Source organism: Pongo abelii, chromosome 3 (genome assembly GCF_028885655.2).
Source record: "Pongo abelii isolate AG06213 chromosome 3, NHGRI_mPonAbe1-v2.0_pri, whole genome shotgun sequence".
NCBI classification, from domain to species: domain Eukaryota; kingdom Metazoa; phylum Chordata; class Mammalia; order Primates; family Hominidae; genus Pongo; species Pongo abelii.
In genome coordinates this window covers 30761947-30776778 of record NC_071988.2, presented here as the reverse complement: position 1 = coordinate 30776778, position 14832 = coordinate 30761947, and the positions used below count along the sequence as shown (strand labels likewise).

Sequence of the window (14832 nt, the reverse complement as noted above, 5' to 3'; positions counted from 1 at the left end):
CATAGGTATTACAATACTGGCTTATCTGACTTCAAAGCTCATCTTCCCTTCAGTTCTTTTTATATCTTTAAAATAACTGTGTTCATAAAAACACACTATTTATAATGTGAACTTGCAGTAGTTTCACGGACAAGGAAAACATATGGTTTAGGAGCAAACATTTCTTCATTGGTTACTACTTCTCCATTCTAAGATCTTATCTGAAAGAATCTTTCGAAGTATTCTAGATTTGTTTTTATAGTTCTTAATTATTCCATCATTCTCTCCCTCAAGGTGAAGTCTTACTGCTACCTCTTAATTTTAGCAACATATTTTTACTACCTTGTCATTTCCCACAGCAGCTAGCATTGTTTCTTATTGTGAGTAGCCTCTCAGTTAATCATAGTCGGTTTTCTACCATTGCATAACAAACCGACTCAAAACATTGGATTAAAATCATTTATTATTTCTTAAGATTCTGTGGTTACACCAGGCAGTTTTTGCTTTGTTTTGTTTTGTTTTTACCAACACCTTCTTGTCTCATTCATGGAGTTGCTGTCTACTGTGACTCAGCAGAAAATGGATGGTTTATGATCACCTGACTCCCATATATCTGGAGTTGTGCTGCTGGCTATTGGCAGGTCCTCCCTCTTTCAAGTTGATCCCTCATCAGTTAGCAGTGTGGCTTGGCTTCCTTAAAGGAGAGAAGAAGCATGAACAACAAGGACTCTTGGGGCTATTCTCTAGAATTCACATAATGTTTAATTTGCCTATTCCTATTGGTCAAACAAGTCACAGGACCAGCCTGGATTCAAGATTTGGGGAAATAGTCTCCACCTTTCGATAGAAGGACTGTAAAATATTGTATCCATGTTTTCAATCTCCCCTAATCATGCATATTTATGTTAGTATTACTAGAAAAAGTACTAGTATTAGTATTAAGAGACACAGAACCGTGTAGAACTAATATCTCCAACTCGAGAGCATGATGGCCCTGGGTTCAAACCCCAGCACTACTACTTATATCTGTGTAAACTTGGGAAAATTAATAAATCTTTCTGTATCTCAGTTTTCTTATATCTAAAATAAGGATGACTTAATAGTATCTACCAATAAGGATATTAAGAGGATAAAATTATTTTATATCATAAAGTGCTTAGAACTGTACCTGGCTTGTAGTAAGCACTATATAAAGGTTTAAATTTTCCATACTCTGTAATCTTAGAATTAGTTAATTAACATACTAATGAAGTACTTTGAAGCAATTAACTACTTACTGCATATTTGATGCTTAAATCTAGATAGTGTCCAGGTTTATCATTGTTTCAGATTAAAGTCCATATTGGGAACAGGTATGATACCACCTCACTTTTCTTCACCTGCCTTCCTTGCAAGTTAACCTTCTCAAATAATATCTCTCTCTCTCTCCATTCCATAGTCAATAGATTTCTAAATATAATCAGTTACATGTCTTAAAACTATCTTCTTTCATTTAGCCCTTTGCCACTGCCTTGGTTGAGACTTTCAGACCCTCATAATAAAATATTACAGTGACCTCCCTATAAATATGACAGCTTGCTTTTTGTCTTGGTTAAAATGATCTCAGATACAAAACTTGAGACAAGGAGATGGGTACTGACAGACAGTCTATTTGGGAAATGATCACAGGCAGCAGTATTTAGGGAATGAGTTGCTGGTGTGGGAACCAGGCTCGAATCCACTGGGAGTGTTGACAAATATGAAACTCATCACATGCAAAATGGGAAGGGTGCATTTATCAATCAACCTTCATCCTTCACAGATGAGGATCTAAACCTGGGAGGCTTAAAACGCCCTTACTCTACCTTCCTGCTAGTACTTCTGGGCTGTGCTTATGGAGAAACTACAGCAATAAAAAGTTCCGTGAGCAAATTATAAATCATACAGCTTGCAACTGAGGTAAGACAGTGGGAAAATTTGGTGAATGTGAGCTCACAAGATGTGACTGAAATCACAAGTGGATTGAAGGAATATAATGCAGTCAACAGAGGCATCTGCTATGTCCACATATAACTTCCACCCAGTTACCAGAATAAACCTTCTCTCTTAGTCCATTTAGGCTGCTATAACAAAATACCATAGAGTGGGTAATTTATAAACAATAGAAATTTCTTTCTCCCACTTCTGGAGGCTGGGATGTTCTAGATAAAGTCTCCAGCAGATTCGCTGTCTGGTGAGGACCCACTTCCTGGTTTTTAGAGGGTTGCCTTTTTGCTGTGTTTTCACGTGACAGAAGTAACAATGGAGCTCACTGAGGAGGGTGGAGGGTGCTTGTTATAAAGGACTAATAACCTCTCAATGACCCCACTTATAAATATGTTTCAATGCATGAATTTTCATGGAGATGTAAGTCGTCTATAAGCATCTGCTATGACCTAAATCTGACCTCATCAAATTCCTTCCCCCAAAGACGTCCACAAACTAATCTCCAGGAACCAGTGAATATGTTATGTTACATGTCAAAAGAGACTGTGCAGATGTAATTAATGTTATGGACTGTAAAAGGTGGGATTATCCTGGATTTTCTGGATGGGCTCAGTGTAATTCGACGGGTGTTAAAAACAAACAAAAAAAGTTTGTCTAGATGTGAGCAGAAGAGATGTGGTAGAAGATAAGCAGCAAAAAGTGAAGTTAGAGAGATTCCAAGTGTGAGAAGGATCTGATGAGCCATTGCTTGTTCTGAAGTGAGAAGGCCACATATAAGGAACAGAAAGAAACCTCTAGGAGCTGGAGGCCACCCCTAGCTGACAGCCATCAAAGAATAGGGACCTCAGTTCTACATTATAAAAAGCTGGATTCTTTTAACACGCTGAATGAACTGGAAAGCGGATTCACCCCAAAGCCTCCAGAGAAGAGCCCAGCCAATAAATACTTTGACTTTAGCCTTGTAACTCTTGGGTCATATAAACCAATTAAGCCGAATGGGACTTTTTGACCTGTAAAACTGTGAAATAATAAATTTGTATTGTTTTAAATCACTAAATTTGTGGCACTTAGTTGTGGCAGCAATAGACAACTAATATAACATGCAGAACATGTCAATCATTTTCCATCACTTTTGCTGGATAATGACCAATGAATTCATTTGCAGAACATTTGATGTCAACCCAGCCTAGACTTCCAATGTCAGCTCCTGCAAAACCCCGAGAGATCTAGCTGAAACAATACCAGAAATACTTTCATGATTTCTACCCATCCATGCACACCATCTCATCATGCTTTTTAAAATACGCATCAACATTTTGAACACTATTCTCTTTGTCCTAAATTACCATGTCACTTTTCTATTCAAATTGTGAAAGAATTCTCACCTAAACAAAGAAGAAAAGAGAACTCTTTTAGGCTCAAAAAGCAAATAATGTAGAGCAAAACAAAGTAGAGCTAAAATACAATATGAAGAAATGTAAATGTACTTAGGAAGTCCTGAATCCTAATGAGATAAAGCAGGCAAAGGAGGAAAAGAAGAGATCTTGAATGATCCTGGATGCTCCTGTAAGGGGCTTATTCTTTTAATCTATCATTTGAGAGAATCCATTGATGGATATTTTGTAGAGGAGTTGCATAGTTAGATTGGAGGCTTTTTATAATAGTGCTCTGAAACACTATGAAAGAGACAATCGAAAAAGTCATAATGAAAGTATACCATGCCATTAATAGGAAAGATACAAATTAGAAAGAGATGGGTAACATAAGCATTGGTGGAGACAATAATACCTAAGAAATATTGGCTTAGTGTATTCAGCAATAAAAAATTAATGAATTAATGTTACACACAACCTGAATGAATCTGAAAAATATTATGCTGAACAAAATAAGTCACATACAAAAGAATATGCACAATATGGTTTTGTGTATTAAAGTTCTAGAAAAAGTAAATCTAAATTGTGGTGATAAAACTCAGCTCAACGGTTGCCTTGGGAGGATGACTCTAAGAAGTTATGTGTAAACTTTTTGGGATTTTGAAAATATTTTATAGCTTGATTAAGGTGGTGTTTCTATAGGTAGATACATTTGTCAAAACTCAACAAACATACATTAAAATATATGCATTTTATTTTATGAAAATTATAACTGAATAAAGTCTATTAAAACATTTAGAGGCAAAATTAGCAAAAATATAGATTTGAGGGGTAAGGGGAGGAGACATTCAAGTAATAAAGACAATAACTTCAGACTTTCAACATGGGTATAAGGACACGGGAATGTCATGAGTTGAGTGAGAGAATCCATAGGGTGAAGTAGGATGGGACATGATAACGATGAGTTCAATTTGCAATGTAAGTCTGAAGTGTGCATGAAATCTCCACATAGAGGTGTTTGTATTTGTGAGATTGAAGTCCAGAATAAAACATGAAAACTTGTATTTCTGTCATCATTTTTGGTATTGTCCATGTGCTTTATTTAATTATTTATGATTTAACTAGTCATGGCTGTTATCTAGGAAAACCATTCATGTTTATGTATTGATTAATTCTGTGACTTGCTTCATTAGCAAACTCTCTAAGTTCTCATCGTTTCTAAATCATTCTCATTGCTTCTAAATCATTCCCATGGGTTTTCTAAGTAGGCAATCATAATATCTGCAAATAACGAAATTACTTTCTCTTCCTCAGCTTTTAGATTCTTATTGGTATCCCCATTCTTTCTCATATTGAAGACACTTTCAGCACAACGATAGAGAATAGAAGCCAAATGCCTTGATATGGCTGTGAAATAAGATTTTCCTTGCAATTCATTGAAGTCTAGAACAGGGAAAGAACCAATTAGCGTGGTGTAATCTTCAGTGGCATGTGTTTTAGAGTTGCACACAAATTGATTAATGTCTTAATAATGTCATTTTAATAGTGATATGATCTTGGACACATGGTTTAACATCCATGAGGCAAAATTCCTGTAACAGTAAATTAAAAAAAAAGAATAATAATACTTTTCATGTGCATTTCTGTGATGATTAAGTGTAATGCAATACCAGATGTGGTAAGTTGTTTGAAATAACATCATAATATCCACAAATATTCTTTTCTAATATCCATGGCTTTTTACAATGGCTTTGCAGCAACTTCGATGAAGGGCTAGTTTATTTTTTATCTGAATTTGGATGGCCTTATGACTTGATTTGATGAATAGAATGAAGTACAAGTCAACACCTAAAATCTCAGACTCAAAAGGTTGTAGAAACCAAGAAACTCTTATTTTAGATCCTATGAATTTCTGTTGTCAATATCTCTGGTGTTCAGCATGTAGTTGGGTAGTTTTTTTGTCAGCCAAAATGAAAATCTTCTCTTCTAACAATTAAGTCTATTCATATTTATTTCTATGACTGTTATTATTTGGTCTCAGCTGTCAGATTTATAATTGATATTTGTATTATATTTGATGTATTTTATTGACTATGAATGATTTTTTCTTTTTTTTTAATTTACTTGATATTTAGAAATATCAGTAGTTTTGATCCTATGGTTATCTTTATACCTTTACTTTTTTTTAAAGCCTTTAATCTCTCTCTTTTTTTAAAAAATTTTACTCTGCTACTTCTTATGGCATCTTTTGATTCCCACCTATTGATTTTTCATTATTAAGTGAATATATATTTCTTATTCCCATCTCCCTTTTTCTACCATTCTTTATTCATTATTTTGACTCTGTCAGAATACATTTTGATTTATATATGTATACATATTGAAGTACACATATGTATGTTGGTATATGTATATGTGTATATCTACAATAATTTTTTGGCCCTTGCCTTTACAATTAAATGTTCATCAATAGTGCTTTTGCCAGTGTTTATTTAGTCATCTCTTGGTTAGATGAAGCATATTTTTTAACACAGGAATTAATATGCTCCCAGGGGCCAAATCTGGCATACATCCTGTTAAATTATGGTCCATGAAAGTTGTTTTTCACAATTTTAAACAGTTGTAGACAAACAAAAGAAGAAGAAAATATGACAGAAACACATAGAAACAACAAAGCTTAAAATATTCATTATGTGATTCCTTAACAAAAACTTTTCTGACCACTCTAGTCAATTGCTTGAGAACAGCTAGTGAGTATAGTATTCCCTGGGCTATTCACTATTTAAAACAATATTTACATAGCTTTGATACTTGATGGACAATTTAATAGTAAACATCCTTTTTCACTCATTTTTCAATTAAATTTCTTTAAAAACTGATGCTCCATTAAAAGCTTGCTTTTTATATTGTTTTGATAAATCTGATGCCAGTCTAATTGCATTGTCTTGTTATTTAATTGGTAATTTTGTTTGGAAGTTGTGGTGGTTAATTTTATATGCCAACTTGGCTTGTCCATGGTACCCAGATATTTGTTCTTACACGTCTGAATATTGCTGTGAAGGTATTTTTTAAATGAGATTAATATTTAAATAAGTAGACTTTGAGTAAAATAGATACTGTTCATAATGTGGATGAACCTTATCCAATTAGTTGAAAGTCTTGAGAAAAATTAAGAATGATCTCCCCCAGGGAAGAAGAAATTCTGCCAGCAGACAGCCTTCAGATTCAACTTCAACTCTTCCTTGGGTCTTCAACCTGTCCATTTACCCTGAAGACTTTGGAATTGCTATCTTTCCCAATAGCATGAACCACTTTTTAAAAATAAACCTCTGTGAGTGTATGTGCATGTGTGTGTTGTGTCTGAGTGTGTAGATAGATAGATAGATGCACATATATTCATAATCATCTATATATTCATGTGCATTTATGTGTATATACATGTATTTATAGAGATATTTATATACGGCCATATACATACTCATATATATTCTCATATATATATATATATATATATATATACTTACATAGAGAGACATTTTATTTTTATCACTGTTCCCTTATATTTAATATGTATTTTTTCCTTACTGCTTTTGAGATTATTTCTTAATCTTTAGGTCTCATATTTAATTATAATGTGATTAGGTGGTGTTTTCTTTTTAATTAACATTCTTGGCATTTGTTTCACTCCTAAAATCTTTGGGTTACTGTAAATTACCCAATTTGAAAAATTTTCAGGAAATAATTCTTCAAATAGTTTTATGCATAATTTTTTCTCTCTTCTTTTTCTGGAACTCTGATAGAAATATGTGAATATAAGCTGCTCTCCCATTACAGGAAAGAAAATTCCTTTCCCTGTGATTTTTTTAAAGGAAAAAAATTATAAAGATGAAATTCATATACCATATAATTCATGCATTTAAAGTGTATAATTCAATGTTCTATAGTGTATTCACAGAGTTGTGCTATAATCAGCATAGTCCATTTTAGAACATTTTTGTCATTACCAAAATAAACCTTATACTCTTCACCTTACAACCTTCCCATTGTCTCTAGCTCTAGCAACCACTCATCTACTTTCTGTCTCTATAGATTTGCTTATTATGGACATTGCATATACATGGGATCACACTAATGTTGTCTTTTGTCACTGGCTTCTTTCACTGTACTAAGTGAAACATTATACTTAATGTTTCAAAAATTGACCCATGTTGTATCATCTATCAGTGCTTCATTCCTTTTTGTGACTGAATAATACTTCATAGGATAATGGTCATCCATTTATCAGTTGATAGGTCTTTGGGTTGTTCCCACATTTTGACCTTTTTGCTCCTTGACATTTAATGTAAAAAGAAAAAGGGAAATCCTTAAACAGGACTTTCCCATGAGACTTACAGAAATGTTAAACCCAGGGAAAACATCGATTAGGATCAAACTGGGAATTTTGAAATACTGTTCTTCATTCTACTTACAAATTATCCTTCTACGATATAAATTTATTAAAGCAGAGATTTTTAAATGTGTGGTTTATTTTCTATCTCTAGAGTAGGTGGTCACTTATCTATAGAATTAATAAATGAATATATTTTCTGCCTCCAATACCAGGGAATAGTCCTCACTTAAAAATTTCTTTGGGGCCGGGCGTGGTGGCTCACACCTGTAATCCCAGGTGTGGGAGGCCAAGGCAGGTGGATCACCTGATGTCAGGAGTTCAAGACCAGCCTGGGCAACATGGTGAAACCCCATCTCTACTAAAATACAAAAAATTAGCTGGGTGTGACTACGTGTGCCTGTAGTCCCAGCTACTTGGGAGGCTGAGGCAGGAGAATTGCTTGAACCCGGGAGGCAGGGGTTCCAGTGAGCCGAGACCACGCCACTGCACTCCAGCCTGGATGACAGAGTGAGATTCCATCGCCAAAAAAAAACTAGCTGGGTGTGGTGGTGGGGGCCTATAATCCCAGATACTTACTCGGGAGGCTGAGGCAGAAGAATTGCTTGAACCCAGGAGGCAGAGGTTGCAGTGAGCCGAGATTGCACCATTGCACTCCAGCCTGGGCAATAAGAGTGAAACTCCATCTCAAAAAAAAAAATTTTATTTGGGTAAACAATATTTTTCTCACACCTTTTGTTGTGTGAGACAGGTTGATTATTTCCATGATTTATTCCATACTTAAGGGCAGAATATGTCTACTGTGAGTTTTTTTAGAGACTATTCCAAGAGCTTGTTGTAGCCATCAAAAAGGGTCCTAAATTTTTATCTGAAGAATATCTAACATGATACTTAATAGTCATTATTTAAGGCCTCAATTTAGGAATCCAGTAATTAGTCTCATACTGAATTATATTATCTTCATCTCTTTATTTCATGCATATTCAACCAAACATTTGTTCAACACATATGACTTTGCTGATGACTTTGCCAATAAATGAATTTACTGGCAGCACAGTAAATGCAAAAAGAAAAAAGAAAAATATAGCCACAGTACTTTTCAGTTCCTTTTGAGACGTGTTCTTACTTTGTTGCCCAGGCTGGGGTACAGTGGCATGATCATGGCTTACTGCAGCCTCAAAACTCCTATGCTCCATCAATCTTCCTGCCTTGGCCTCCCAAAGTGCTGGGGTAATACACATAAGCCAACATGTCCTGAACCTTGCAGCTATTCTAATCAATGTGTAGTTTATATTTATGCCCTTTGAATCTGAGCTGCCTTGGTGATTTCCTTTGAATGATAAAATTTAGAAATGATGGAAGAATTTGAAGCCTTGACCTTAGGAAGCCTTGCATATTCCACTGTTGTTGTCATTGTGGACCTAGTTGCCATTTGAGTAAGCCTGGGCTGACCTACAGGAGGCAGAAATAAACTATCAAAGAAGAGACCCCTTGAGACCAATGAGCCATGAGACAACCTGGCAGCTGACCACGTTTCACATGAGTCTTGCTAAAACCAGTGGAAAACTTAACCCAGATAAATGTGGCCCAACATGTAGGCTTACAGAATAGTGACATAAATAATATTTTAAGCTACAAGTTTTGGGTTAAGTGGTTAAAGCAGAAAGTTAAATAATGTCATCATATAATGGCCAAAAAGCCATGTATATCAATAATCCCATAGTTAAAATGAAAGTTCAAAAGTCTAGAAAAATGCAGAAATATAGCTGAGAAAATTTTTAACCTTAGCTTTTTTGAATTTCTACTTGTTGAATTTAGTGGTAGTCTCTTTCGTATTTTCATCATGAATTGTTATACATGAATACATGCAACAAAAATGTTCTATCAGGCAGTCACTTTTTCCATTATTTTAGCTTTTTCTGGCCTTTTTATGATCATCTGTGAAATCAACTGTGACTCTGAGAAAGTTGTTGGCACTTGTAAATTTATTTATTGAAAAGTAGAAATAAGACTTCTACAAGAGAAAAATGAAAATGGATCAACTCAATCAGAACAAAAAATATTAGATTAAGGAACTTTTCTCAGTAAAAATAACTCTCATTTTTTTCAGACATTTGAAATTGAAAAAATAAAATCTATAGGCAACCACATTGTTAATAATGAGGTGTTTGATATCCAGCAGCAATTATGGTCAGCCTTCATACAAGTACAAGAAACATGGAGTGAATAAAAATAAAACAGAAGATTTACTATCTCTGACGAATTCATGTGTGAGTGAAACCAGATGTACAACTGTAGAACTAAAAGGGGCTTATGAAGTCATAAAACTTAACATTCTTTAGTTTAAAAAGAGGAAATAGAGATTCATCGCAAGTTCTTTTGCCAGTGACAAAAACTAGTATTACACATTGGCCTGGGATCTAAGTTTTCAAAGTCCAGTTTACTAGTTTTTCATATATATTTTTGACAATTAATTTTATATTTTACCATAAAATTGGAATGCAGCTTTACTTAGTGATAAAGATATAAATCTATAGAAATCTTAAATAATGTATTTAGCATGCATTTACTTAAGGAAAATCTTTATATACTTTAATCTTCCTTGAAATATGTTGTATTTTTTCTTTATTCTACAAATTCTGAAGTAAACATGACTTTTTAATATGCTTTTGTATATAACAGTTTTGAATGTACAAATTTAGAGAATCAACTGTTTTCCATATTATAAGCTTTTTCTATTTTATTTGTATTAAAATGTTGGTTAAGTAAAAAAAATAGTTTATTTCCAAAGCAAATTGTAGATATGAAGACAGTGGTTAACATTCTATATTTTGGTATAAGTTTTGGTATAAGTTTGAATTTGCTATATATGTTATTAGCTTTCTACTACTGAGGCACTTATTTTATCTATATCTAAGTTACTTAACTTCCATGAGACTCAATTACGTCATCACTGAAATGGCTTAATAAGACTGTTTGGGAAAATGGAAATGATTGTCTTAGTCTGTGTTGTGCTGCTATAAGAAAGAAAATACCTAAGACTGGATAATTTATAAAGGATAATAATTTGTTTTCTCAAGGATCTGGAAGCTAGAAAGTCTATGATCAAGGTGCTAGTGTCTTAAATGGCCCTTCTTGCTCTGCTGTAACATGTCAGAAGACATCACATGAGGAAGACAGAGAGAAAAGGGGGGTGAACTCATCTTTTTATTAGGAATCTACTCCAACAATAATGAACCCACTGTTGAAATAATGGAATTAATTCATTCATGAGGTAAGGACTCCCATGACTTAACCAATTTGAAAGGTCTCACCTCTTAACACGGTTGCATTCAGAATTAAGTTTCAAACACATAAACTTTGGGGGACACATTTGAACCTTAACAATGATTATGTGCATTGCAAAAATGGGAATTACAGGACCTATTTTCCTTGGATTTGTAGTTTTGGGAAAGTCAGCTACATTGTTGTTTTTAGTTTGGACATCAAAGACAGGACTCCTGTTTTTGGTAATGGGAAAAACCTTTGACCGTACACCTAAGAGACATTTTTTTGAAACAAGTGCCTTAGAAGAGGCTGGTACCCAAAACAGGAAAAAGCCTTAGTGTTGGATATATCAAGATAAGGTGATTGATACTAACAAATGATCTACACATACTCTTCTAATCCAAATCCTCATGTGTTTTAATCAAACACATTTGGGTAAAAAATATTTTTTAACAGAAAAAGTGAAGTTTTAAGTATGTGGAAAACTAACTAGTGTGAATAAGCTATTACCCAGTGAGAATAGAATGACATAATGATTTAAAAGAAAAACTCACTTGAGAAGCTTGACGGTATCAGTATAAGTTGAAGTACTGGGATTCTTCCTACTGTCCTTTTTTTTTTATTATTTTTTCCAATGCTTTTCTCTAAAGTTTCCTCCAGTTTTTTTAAATTAGTTAATTAACTGTTTAGTGATCAACACTGTCAAAACTAAATTAATATCTATAGAAACATTTCCTTAGGGAGTGTTGCAAATTTCTAGTTACAAGAGAAAATTGTTGCATTACAGCCAGTAGACTGGGATTTATATGGAACCTGAAATATATTTTTTCCTATATTTTATATTAACCTGGTTCAAATCAGGGGTACACCAAGCATTTGCATACCCATTAGTTGAGAAAAACAAAACTAAACCAGTACTCTAGGTCAATATTTTTTAAACTTTTTAAAAAGTTTGATCAATTCTATTTTTGCCCATTAAATACTTGCACACATGCACATTTCTGTATATAATTTAAAATATTTCTTACTTTTACTAAATGTGATCCACTTCTATTTTAATCTGTTCTTTTTCATTTAAGAAATGTTCTTTTTCTAGTTTTAGCTCCAACAGTTAAAGAGCCTGAAAGTCATCACTTCAGTTCTGACAAGTCGAGAAATCTTAACCAACTGAAACCTTATGACTTTTCTTGAAGTTATCAGAGACCTGAGGTCACAGAGCAAACTGAGATCTTGAAATATGGAGAGATAGGTTGAATCCAAAAGTCATTGCCAAGATCTATTCATCTGGAGCAGAGGCTGCTGGGGTCAGCAAGTCAGAACAAGTAATCTTAATGAATGCTGAAGACTGAGTGTGAACTACAGGGAGAGTGAGTAACTTCTGAGGCTACAGTTAAGTGGGTACTTTCTCCAGGAACCACATCAGTCTCTCACGGTCAGGAGCCAAGAAGGATACCCTCTTGGCTCTAGCGGTGGGAAGGGAAGAATAATCATCATGAAATAAATTCAAGTTTTACCCACAAAAAGATTTAATCTGTAGGGGAAAAGGCTAACATAGGGTTACCCCATCTAGAAGATAACTTCTCAAACATCACACTGCTTGCCTTCCTATCTCACTTAAGTGGGGATAAAAAGTTAAGAAATGTGTGAAAATCACAGCCCAGAAACATCAGCTCACTACCAGACAGAATTTAATCATAAGATTACAAAATACTTTCTTTCTCCTACAATTTACCACTACACCAATAGGTTTCAGTGGAATAGCAGTGGATTACAGCTAACAACAACAACAAAAAAGCTGCGAGTTTCAGACTCTCCCTGAAAGCAATTATTAGAAAAGCCCAAAGACCACGTAGAAGACAGAGAAAGAAAAGAAAAATAATTTTAATCCTTAGCACATACAACTATAGAAAACAGTAAACACAATCCTATTTCAAGCAGGAGTAACATAAATCTTCACACAAAAGGCCACATATAATGTAGTCCTTATTAATAGGACAGATACATCATGTCTGACTTTAACAAAAAGTTATAAGGCCTGCCAAAATGCAAGAAAAAACATATTTTGAAGAGACAAAGCATTCATAATAACAAGAACCAAATATGATATAGATGTTGGAATTGTCAAACAAGGAATTTTAAATAACTATGAATATATAATAAACATAGAAAATAAATAGAAAACAGTTATAATTATGGTAGAGATTAATACAACTATATCGATAATCATTTTAAATGTGAGTGATCTGGATATTGTAATTAAAAGAAAAAATGGTAGGATAGAGAAAAAATAATACGCAATGTCTTAAAAAATTCACTTAACTATAGATACATACATAGATTAAAAGTATATAAATGGAGAGTTACATCATGCTAACACTAATAAAAGAAACCTAGTGTAACTATTTAATTTCCAACAAAGAAAACCATAGTGCAATAAAATTCCAACTGTTAGACTGGCATTACATAGTGCTAAAGGGACCAATTCTCCAAGAAAACATAATAATTCTAAAGGTATATGAAAGATGATAATATTAGGAGGTGGGGCCTTTGGGACAGTGATAAGGTCATGTATTAGTCAGTGTTCTCTAGAGGGAGAGAACTAGTAGGCGATATATATGTGTGTATACATATATATATATATATATATATATATATATATATATACACGGGAGTTTATATATATACACACATATATATAGCCTATTAGTTCTCTCCCTCTAGAGAACCCTGACTCTCTCTCTGTCTCTGTCTCTCTCTCTCTCTCTATATATATAAACATATATGTAGAGAGATAAACACATATATAAAAAGGGAAGTTTTTAGATATAAAGGGAGGAGTTTATTAGGTATTAACTCCCTTAATGACTTTGCGGATAAATGAGTTTACTGGCAGTACAGTAAATGCAAAAGGAAAAAAGAAAAATATAGCCACACTACTTTTTAGTTCCTTTTGAGACTTGTTCTTACTTTGTTGCCCAGACTGGGTTACAGTGGCATGATCACAATTACAAGGTCCCATAATAGGCCATCTGAAAGCTGAGGAGCAAGGAGAGCCAGTCTGAGTCCCATAACTGAAGAACTTGGAGTTTCATGTTCGAGGGCAGGAAGCAACCAGCATGGGAGAAAGATGTAGGCTGGGAGGCTAGGCCAGTCTAGTCTTTTCACATTTTTTTTTTTTTCTGCCTGCTTTATAGTCTAGCCACACTGGCAACTGATTAGATGATGTCCCTGCAGATTAAAGGTAAGTCTGCCTTTCCCAACCCACTGACTCAAATGTTAATCTCCTTTGGCAACACCTTCAGACACACCCAAGATCAGTGCTTTGCATCCTTCAATCCAGGCAAGTTGACACTCACTATTAACCATAACAGGTCATGAGGGTAAAACTCTCATAAATGAGATTAGCCTTTTATAAAAGAGGCCCAAACAAAACCTCCTCATCCCTTTCATCTTACAAAGAAACAGTGATAAGATGCTATCTAAGAATCGGAAAGTAGAAACTCATCAGACACCAAAACTGCCAGTATCTTGATCTTGAGCTTCTCAGCATTCAGAATTGTGAAAAACAGACTTCTTTGTTTATAAGCTACCCAGTATATAGTATTTTATCACAGCAGTCTGAAAAGACTAAGACAGAGACTCAAGTATACTTTTATCATTAATTGACAGAACAAGCAGACGGAAAATTAGTAAAGACATATTTGACATCAAGAACAATATCAACCAACTCAATCTAATTGACATTCACAGCACCTCCCATTCAAAAACAGACTGTTCTTCTTAAGCTCCTGTGTTTTATTTGCATAGAGAGTCCACCTTCTAGGAAATAAAACATACCTTTATAATTTAAATGTTTAGAAA

General features: G+C 34.1%; 2 long non-coding RNA genes across 2 annotated transcripts in view; one reads left to right on the top strand and one right to left on the bottom strand.

Moving 5' to 3' along the window:
• Positions 1–426: 426 nt before the first annotated feature.
• The window catches only part of LOC129058840 (uncharacterized), a 51082-nt gene continuing 36676 nt past the window's right edge, over positions 427–14832 (bottom strand). Inside the window, exon 3 of the long non-coding RNA XR_008524254.2 lies at positions 427–673. This is a non-coding gene — a long non-coding RNA (uncharacterized LOC129058840). The remainder of the gene's footprint in view (positions 674–14832) is intronic.
• Positions 1757–12489, top strand: LOC129058841 (uncharacterized). Its single transcript, XR_008524255.2, has 3 exons — positions 1757–1917; positions 10785–10978; positions 12068–12489. It is a non-coding gene; the product is annotated as an uncharacterized LOC129058841 (long non-coding RNA).